This window comes from Callorhinus ursinus, unplaced genomic scaffold, assembly GCF_003265705.2.
Source record: "Callorhinus ursinus isolate GAN/ISIS: 27379988/994484 unplaced genomic scaffold, GSC_fseal_2.0 scaffold1, whole genome shotgun sequence".
NCBI lineage: Eukaryota > Metazoa > Chordata > Mammalia > Carnivora > Otariidae > Callorhinus > Callorhinus ursinus.
This window is the reverse complement of record NW_027397063.1, coordinates 105,563,204-105,572,875: the sequence shown is the minus strand read 5'-3', so window position 1 is coordinate 105,572,875 and position 9,672 is coordinate 105,563,204. Positions and strand designations below refer to the sequence as shown.

The window sequence follows — 9,672 nt, the reverse complement described above, 5'->3', positions numbered from 1 at the left end:
TATTTTTCATATTATTTTAAATGAAGACCTCACAAGAACACTTTCTCCATCTATTTCTTTTTCTTTCATGGGAAATAATAACAAACCAAGGTATGTAAATGACATCCACCTCTTACACATGTTTCTATATAAAATGAATCTCTATGATTTAATGATTTTTGTTTAAATGAAAACATTAATGAGCTATTTAACAAAGAGTGGAGTCTAAGTGAAGACTTGCTATTAATACTATAAAAAAAAAAAAAAAACAAGCCTGGGGCGCGTGGGTGGCTCAGTCGTTAAGCGTCTGCCTTCGGCTCAGGTCGTGATCCCAGCGTCCTGGGATCGAGCCCCACATGGAGCCCAACATCCAGCCCCGCATGGGGCTCCCTGCTCCGCGAGAGACCTGCTTCTCCCTCTCCCACTCCCCCTGCTTTTGTTCCCTCTCTCAGTGTGTCTCTCTCTGTCAAATAAAATCTTAAAAAAAAAAAAAGACTGCATGTTTGCAAGATTTTTTAATTAATAAAGGTATAAATTCGTACATTATCCTTCTGTATCAGGGATGCTCAAAAGAGGAATGAATTTGAAAATGTTAAAAAAGGATGGAAGAGTGGTAAGATTCATGATGCCATGAGGGAAAACCAAAAGGGCAATTAGTAGTTCACTCCCATTATAGGGAGCTGAAATGGATGGATGAGGAAAATTCTTGATAGAAGTGAGAAATCAGAAGGTCAGAGGGCCAGAGGGCGGTTTAAAGGCTTTATTTACTTCACCACTATTACCTATTACCAAAAAATACTGTCGGTGCCATCAACTCAAAGATACATGTAGCAAAGTCCACAAAACATTTCCTATTTTACAGGTATCCTTATGATCTACAGACTCCAACATACTCTCTCAAAAGCATTATTTTCTAAAAAGAAGAGGTTTAACCATAAGTGATTGGCCTTTATTTTTATTACCATATTCACCTTGTTTCCCCCAAATTTACATCTTTTTGTCAGACATACTAAATCTCTGTTCCAGGCTTATTAAATCTCTTTCGTGCTAATGTACTCACTTCCTACAATTTGCACTACATTACCCCAAATTTGTCCTCACTCCGCAGAAGTGCTTTATGAAGACTCTCATTGTTTGCCAAGAAATTAACTCTCAAGAACAGGCAGAGGTTCCTATACAAGTGCTAATGAGCACTTGGCTCCCACACAACAGTGTTAAGTATTTAACACCTTTTGGGAAGCCTCCTGGGTTGAGGACAAAGCCCTCAAAGGAGGATGTTCTAATCCCCAGCCCCAGCGGTTCTCAAACTCTGGCCTGTTTGGCAGATCTCAGAATCATGCAAGGCACTTCCTAAAATAAAGGTCCTGATGTTGTAGGGCCGGGACGAGGCCCAGGAATCTGCATTTTTGTTAGTCCATTTCCTGCCCCCCCCTTCATTTGTAGTTCTAATGCAGCTGGTCCATGGATAAGGTTTATTGTGGGTTATCCCAGTTTCTACTTGCAGTCCAGACATGATTATTAACAGGACCCCGCTTTTATTCTCTAAATATCCTTGTTAGATAGAGTGTATCATCACCAACAACAGTGTAGAATCACTGACTTGGGCCACATTCTAAACAGCCCTATTCTAGACTGTCTTTAAGGACAGGAAGTGGTCCTTACTGATCTCCAGATCACTCTATCACAATTGCACACATTCATTTTTTTTTGCCTTTGTAATGCCTTTTTTAAAATTTTTATTGTTATGTTAATCACCGTACATTACATCATTAGTTTTTGATGTAGTGTTCCATGATTCATTGTTTGCGTATAACACCCAGTGCTCCATACAGTACGTGCCCTCTTTAATACCCATCACCAGGCTAACCCATCCCCCCACCCCCCTCCCCTCTAGAACCCTCAGTTTGTTTGTCAGAGTCCATAGTCTCTCATGGTTTGTCTCCCCCTTCGATTTCCCCCCCTTCATTCTTCCCCTCCTGCTGTCTTCTTTTTTTTTTTAACATATATTGTATTATTTGTTTCAGGTGTACAGATCTGTGATTCAACAGTCTTGCACACTTCACAGTGCTCACCATAGCACATACCCTCCCCAATGTCTATCACCCAGCCACCCCATCCCTCCCACCCCCCACCACTCCAGCAACCCTCAGTTTGTTTCTTGAAATTAAGAATTCCTCATATCAACGAGGTCATATTTGACAACTATTTTGGAATGCCTACTGTCTGCCAGGTGTTGACCTAGGTGCCAGGACACAGTAGCAAATAAGGCATGTAGACTATATTCTGCAAGGGTAGGGAGTCAGGTAATAAACAGGGAAGCAATACATACACAAAAACAACCTCAGGTAGAAAATGCTAGGACAAAACTGAGACACGAATTGACTTAGGAAATACCTGTGGGTGGGGAGCAAAACAGTGCGGTCAGGCAGGGAAGGCCTGGCTGAAGAGGGGACAAGGGCAAAGAACCGAAAGCATTAAGTTCTTGATGCACATGAGAAACAGAACATGAACATAAGTCAGTGTGGCTGATGGTAGAGTGGGCTACAATGAGCTCAGAAAAATAATCCTCATAATGACATAATGAGCCAGGTACAGTTGTGCACTCTTCACATACCCGAGTTCATTTCATGTTTATAGTCACTCCATGAAGAAAGTACTATTCTTTCCATTGTACAGATAAGGAAACAGAAGCCTGAAGATTTAAGTAACTTGACCAAAGACCCACAAGGATCAGGTGACGGAGCCAAGATTCAAAGCCAGGCAATCTGGTTCCAAAGTCCATTCTCTCAAACCGTCTCTCAATGATGACAATAATAAGTGTAGTAGTGATTATAATAATAATTATAATCATTATAATTATATATAATAATTATTAATAATAATAATAATTAATAATATCAGCTCATCTTCTATGAGTGTTCACTATTACACTACTTTCAGGTATCCGCTTGATCTCATTCTTACAAAGACTTTGGAGATAGACACAATTATTTTCCCCATTTTACTTATGAGAAAAACTGAATCACAAAGAGGGGCTTATAACTTGCTCATGGTTACAAGTCAGCAGGACTAGATTGCCTTGAATCTTGCAAATCATGAAAAGTCCTATTGAATTAGAAAACTTTGGCCTTTTTCTATACATATGGTTTTGCTCTTAAAGAGTCCAAATGATTTTTCAGTAATGTTCCTGGCTTTAATGTATATTGAAGTATCTTTAAGTATTAACTTTGGAATCCCTTCAGAACCACTCGGGTCTCTTTTCAACATCTAAATTCTTTTCTCCTAAATTATCATACTTTGTGGGACTCCCTCTATTTCACTGGCACATTTTCACATTTCTATGCCTTCTAAGTGTGCTTTTGCTTTCCTTTTGCCACTTAACTATGGATGGTTTGTGTCATTTCCTTTACATTTACTAAGACCGTGTCTTTAGGAGTCTACATTTTAGATGAAGTATTTTTTGAAATCTTGTCTTCTGCCAACGGTATGAGAGGTCCAGTTCGTAAGTCTCCACATACACGGCAGTGGGCATAGCTGTGTGTCTCTAGTACAAGGCATGACACAAGAAGCATCCTTGAACTTATGTGCATGATTTCATCAGCCCACAAAGCTCATCCCCACACTCCCACACCATCATCACAAAGCACACCGTTTTCTCCAAACAAAAACCACGTTAGGTTATTATTCTGTACTTACTTCTCCCTTTTAAAGTTGTCCTTAAAATCATTCTAAAATGAACATCATGTGCATAAAATGCTGGGGCTGAGAGCCACGGTAGCGAGCCCATCCCCCTTGAAGAAAGAGCTGTGAAAATGGGTGGAAAGCAAAGTAGAGAATTGGTCTACATGAGCTAATTCCAGAATTGTTGCAGAGCTGATGACTTTCTACAGCTATTTGCTCCGGGCGCCTGGGTGGCTCAGATGGTTGGGCGGCTGCCTTCGGCTCGGGTCATGATCCCAGGATTCTGGGATTGAGTCCCACATCGGGCTCCCTGCTCCTTGGGAGCCTGCTTCTCCCTCTGCCTCTCTCTCTCTCTCTCTCTCTCTCTGTCTTTCATGAATAAATAAATAAAATCTTTAAAAAAAAATAAAGCTATTTGCTCCAAAAACATATCCCATTGTCTCTTTAGCTTCCTCATTATTGTTTCACAAATAATAATAAACCTGAAGCACAGAGAGGTTAAGTGACTTGCTCAAAGCCACACAAATCAATGGTAAACACTGGAAATAATCAAAGAAATGGAATAGATGAGCAGGACACCAAGCTTCATAAGGCAAAGAGATGGCAATCTGGAAATCTGTATCAAATCACACAAACATGGGCAGAAATGCAACCAGAGAACAATTCCAAAAAACAAAGCAGAAGCAGACCATACTTAATCTAATCAAAATCTAGCAAGTGTGTTGGAGAAATCATCCAGCTTTAGATTTTCAAAAACCGTTAGTTGTCAAATTAGATGGAAGATGAAAGAAGAAATTGCCTTTTGCTGAGACCTACTGCTAAATTTGGTCAATTTTGTTGTTTATTAATGCATAAAGTCCTTGCACTTACCATTTGACAAATCTGAAGAAAAAAACACTTGCTGCAATCAGGTGAAGTAGGTTATTAATGGTTCTGAACAGATACACAGGATTGCCTCATCCTGAGGCAATTAAGGCTGGGAAGAAAGCGTGTTTAAAATCTCAGGACTGACTATCATGGAACAGGTGGTCCTCTACAATTGTCATTGTTTGTATAATTCTGAATTGTTCAGTATATTTCTTCTTTTAACAAATCACTCATGAATTCAGAGGTCTTCCTTTCTTTTTAACCCCAGCTCAACAACAACAACAACAAATCACCCAAAGAAAGCTGGAGATTTTAGAAAGGAAAAATTGAAGCCAAAAATAACTAGCATCGTAACACTTCATACTATCAAACTTGGATGAAAACGGATACAAACCAGTGAAAATGAAAACATAAATCAAATAAAACCAAAACTTTCAGGTGACTTTTGCAAGCTGAATCCCTGAATCACTTTGACCTTAACAACGCAGTCTAATATTACTTGCCTGTCAAATTGTAAAGCAAAGCACTTGTAAATTACCGAGGTCAAAGTCCTTGGGCAGGAAAACTTACTGTTTCCAAATACAAAGATATAGGTAAACAAAATTCAATTCGATGTCCAAGTTACTAATTAAAATGTATTTTCCTCCAGGAATCTATCATCAGCCACATCCCCTCCACACACACATGCACACTAGCGCAGCATTAGATCAGATAATCCTCAGTGATCTCTCAAAGTGTCCTGCAATCCCTTCGCCTAGCAGAAGTCACACATTATTGCCATTCCTTGTATAACTTACTGTCTTTCCTTCTATCAGAGTATATTCAGCCTCAAGTAGCAGAATACCAAATAAATTACTTAAACAAAAAACATATTTATTCTCTCCTTATCATGAAGATGGGAGATGGAGTGGATCAACGTGGCCATCAAAGGACTAACTTCTTTCTCTCCTTCCTTTCTGTCTACCCTCAGCTCATCAACTACTCCCCTCATGGTCACAAGATGGTTATAGCATCTCTCCAGACAGACCTAGGATGGAACCCTGATTCAATCAGTTACATACTGAGTGGATAAATTGTGTCCTGGCATGTCTGTGGAAATTCCTTCTTACACATGCTATCTGGGCATAACTCTTTCTAGTATCTCCTTTCATGTCCAAAAGTGTCTCTGTTCGGATGAGAAATTATATGATCATTCTCTTGAATGATCTGGGCAAGTTTCTTCAAGTCCTTGAGCCCCAACTTACTTTATAAATGAAGATGACACCTCTTGAATTAGGTACATGTGAGTGAGAAATAATTACGTGACATAGCTTATGTAAAGTGCCCAACATCTGGTTGATTCTGAATGGAGAACAGCTCTTTAGATAAGCTGCCTTGATGTTGAAGATGAACTGGAACATGGAAAGTTAGGTAGTTAGAAAAGAACATTAAAATTATTCGAGTGGCAAGAAACAAAGGAGTAAAAAGAAGAAAGAAATTAGGAGCAAGCTGCAATTGGAGGACTTAAAGACAAGTTGGCCAAAAGGGGAGGAAATGTGAAAAGAAAACTCCTTGATTAAGAACATTAAAGGACAGATAACTGGTGATCTATTAAACAAAATATGAAACAGACTTAAAGGAGGGGGAAGAAGACAGACAGAGGAGAAATTCAGCTCTACTTTGGTCCTGTCCAGGTTGACAAGCCATGTGTTAAGAAATACATATCTCAGGAGGGGGGTATGGGTGAAAAAGGTGTTGGGGATTAAGGAGTGCACTTGTGATGAGTACCGGGCCATGTATGGGATTGCTGAACCACTATATTATACGCAGAAACCAATATTACACTGTATGTTAACTAACTGGAATTTAAACAAAAACTTTTTGAAGGGGCTTCTGGGTGGCTCAGTCGGTTAAACGTCTGCCTTCGGCTCAGGTCACGATCCTGAAGTCCTGGGATCAAGCCCCACATCGGGCTTGGTGGGGAGCCTGCTTCTCCCTCTCCCTCTGCCCTTCCTCCCTGCTCGTGTTCTCTCTCTCTCTCTCTCCTTCTCTCTCTCAAATAAATAAATAAAATCTTTAAAAAAATTTTTTTTAAAGAAAGAAAAGAGATTAAAAAAATACACATCTCTGCTAGGAAACTGGAAATGGCGCCCGGGGAGTAAAACGGAGCCTGAGGCTGGAGAGAGGTACTTGAGAGTTATCCACATGTGGGGCACCTGGCGGGCTCAGTCAGTAGAGCATGCAAGTCTTGATCTTGGGGTTGTAAGTTTGAGCCCCATGTTGTGTGTAGAGAATTCTTTAAAAAATAAAATTTAAAAAAAGTTTTCCACAAGCAATTTTTTAAACATGATCATCAGTTATTTTTTTAAGATTTTATTTATTTATTTGTCAGAGAGCACAAGCAGGGGGAGAGGCAGGCAGAGGGAGAGGGAGAGGGAGAAGCAGGCTTCCGGCTGAGCAAGAAGCCCCACGTGGGACTCAATCCCAGGACCCTGGGATCATGACCTGAGCCAAAGGAAGACCCTTAACCAACTGAGCCACCCAGGCATCCCCATCAGTAATTTTTTTAAGTTTTTATTTAAATCCTAGTTAGTTAACTTGTAGTGTAATGTTGGTTTCAGGAGTAGAATTTTAAAAATAGAGAACGCCTCACAAATCTGCGTGTCATGCTTGCATAGTGGCCATGCTAATCTTCTCTGTATCATTCCAGTTTTAGTATATGTGCTGCCGCAGCAAGCACATCCACATGCAATTTTAGAAGCTCAGAAAGATATTGTTGAAGCAGAGAGTATAAAGAAAGAAGAAAAGTAGACCAACGACAGAAATTTGATGGGGAACTTATATGTAAAGTTGGGAGTTAAAGCTTGGTTTTTGCGACAAATTAAAAAGATATTTCAGTTCCAAAGACCTGTTGTTGGGGGAAAAAAGGCTGGTTCAGGACTCAGAAAACCATCTAATCTGGATGTATGAATTCATTATGCCTTCAACCCTACTTCATTCAACATAAATCTCCAGTCACATAGGCTTTATGTCAAACCTATAGTGAATGATTAAAAAATAATTCAATCTTCAACATACTCGTAAGGAATGCCTATCCCTTTTTTGAAATGTCCTTATTGTGAAGTTGTTCTGTTATGTGTGTTGCTATTGCCGACACTATCACAAACCTACTCTAGAAGCATCACAGAGTTATTCATCACAGCACGTTGGGCAAAACATTAGCTCTGAAAGAATGGGGCAAAGCATATGTCCCCATCCGACCACTATCTTACATCTCAGGGTCTCACAAACACAGTGTTTTGTTTTCTCTAGAAAAGATTCGAGGAGCACCTGGGTGGTTCAGTCCGTTAAGCGGTTAAGTTGTTTAGGCAGTCTTCTTCCGGCTCAGGTTATGATCTCAGGGTCCTGGGATTGAGCCCCTCGTCCAGCTCTCTGCTCAGCACTGAGTCTGCTTCTCCCTCTCCCTCCACCTCTCCCCCTGCATGTGCTCTCTCTCTTGCTCTCTCTCTTTCTCTCTCAAATAAATAAAATCTTTTTTAAAATAAGAAAAAAGATACTAGATATTGCTCTTACTTTCATCAAAAGATATAATATTAATAAGTTCATAATATTAAGCAAAATAATAATACTAAGTGCAACTTTACTATTCAATCTTTAATTTTCATTATTATTTCTACACTTTTGCAGGAATGGTATTTAATGTTTTAGTCATGCTTCCATTAATTTGTAATAGAGTGTTTACTAGTTCATCTTTTTTTTCACATACATAAATCTTTGTTTTTTCAGGGTTTTAGAAACCTATAATCCGATTCACCAAGCAATCTATCCATATTTTCTAAATATTATCCAAAACTTAACATTCTCTGGAAGGGGCCCCTGCTTATCATAGACAGAATAAAATAATCCCTTCCTGGGGCGCCTGAGTGGCTCAGTTCGTTAAGCGTCTGACTCTTGATTTCAGCTCAGGTCATGATCTCAGGGTTGTGAGATCAAGCCCCAAAGTGCTGGGCATGGAACCTGCTTAAGATTCTCCCTCTGGCCCCTTGCACTCTCTCTCTCCCTTTCTCCCTCTCTCCCTCTCTAAAACAACAACAACAATAATAATAATAATCCCTTCCTGTATTCTGATGCTTCACCCCCACATCCAAATAAAATAAAATCAATCCTGCTGCTGCATGGAAAACTCCAAAATACTGCCTCTCTGTGGTAGTATCTTGTGGTACTAATATCTTCCCCTGATTTTATGACCCCAACTTAATTCTGTAGTATTCAGCAAAAAGAAAAAAAATCCCAATTAAAGTGTGCTAACTATTCAATAGAGATATCTTCTCCCAGTAACAAAAAATACCTTGGAAAAGAATCTTAACAGCCTCTAGATTGTGGCACTATCATACCATCAATTAGAAAGATTTTTTTTGCAGTGGAATAAATAGAATCATGGGGGGGGGAAAGGGATGAAGCCAGCTGGTGACTCAGGAGCACCCGAGCAGGATAAGTAATATCCCCAATTCCCAAAAGATCATGTAAGCCTCCAGTACAGGTATTAATTCACAATCCCCATTTAGGATGAGTATTAAGAAAGCCACACTAATTCTCAAGCTAATAAAGAGGACATTCTTGGACAGCAAAGCAATTATCTTCCCAAATTTCCAGCCTTCAGAATGCAGCAACAAATTTAGATTATATAAGGCAGATGTTGGCAAATTCCTGACTGCCTGATAGGCAAGAAGAAACAACATTTTCCCAACTCAAACACTATGCTCCAGATATATTTTGTTGGTTCATAAAAGCATGACTAGGCTGTCAAATCATCAAAATTATCAGCATTTACTTATTTCAGATAACAAATCATTTCCTCAGATTGGAGCACCTGACTTAGGCTCAGGTCATGATATTGGGGTCCTGGGATCGAGCCCTGGATTGGGCTCCCCATTCAGTGGGGGAGTCTGCTTGTGTCTCTCCCTCTACCCCTCCCCCTACTCATGCTCTTTCTCTCTCTCTCAAATAAATACAATCTTTAAAAAAGTCATTTCCCCAGAGCTATTATAAATCTTGCAATATTCAAAGCCTTTTGTGTAGTCATTAATTGATGAAATATTTTTTCTCCCTATATTTTCCTGGGGAAATGACTTAATTAGGGGAGCATTTACCTTTTTTCAGTTTAAA

At 39.6% G+C, this 9,672-nt stretch overlaps 1 non-coding gene across 1 annotated transcript; it reads right to left on the bottom strand.

Moving 5' to 3' along the window:
• Positions 1-7,139: 7,139 nt before the first annotated feature.
• Positions 7,140-7,246, bottom strand: LOC112834318 (U6 spliceosomal RNA). Its single transcript, XR_003210847.1, has one exon. It is a non-coding gene; the product is annotated as a U6 spliceosomal RNA (small nuclear RNA).
• Positions 7,247-9,672: the final 2,426 nt, after the last annotated feature.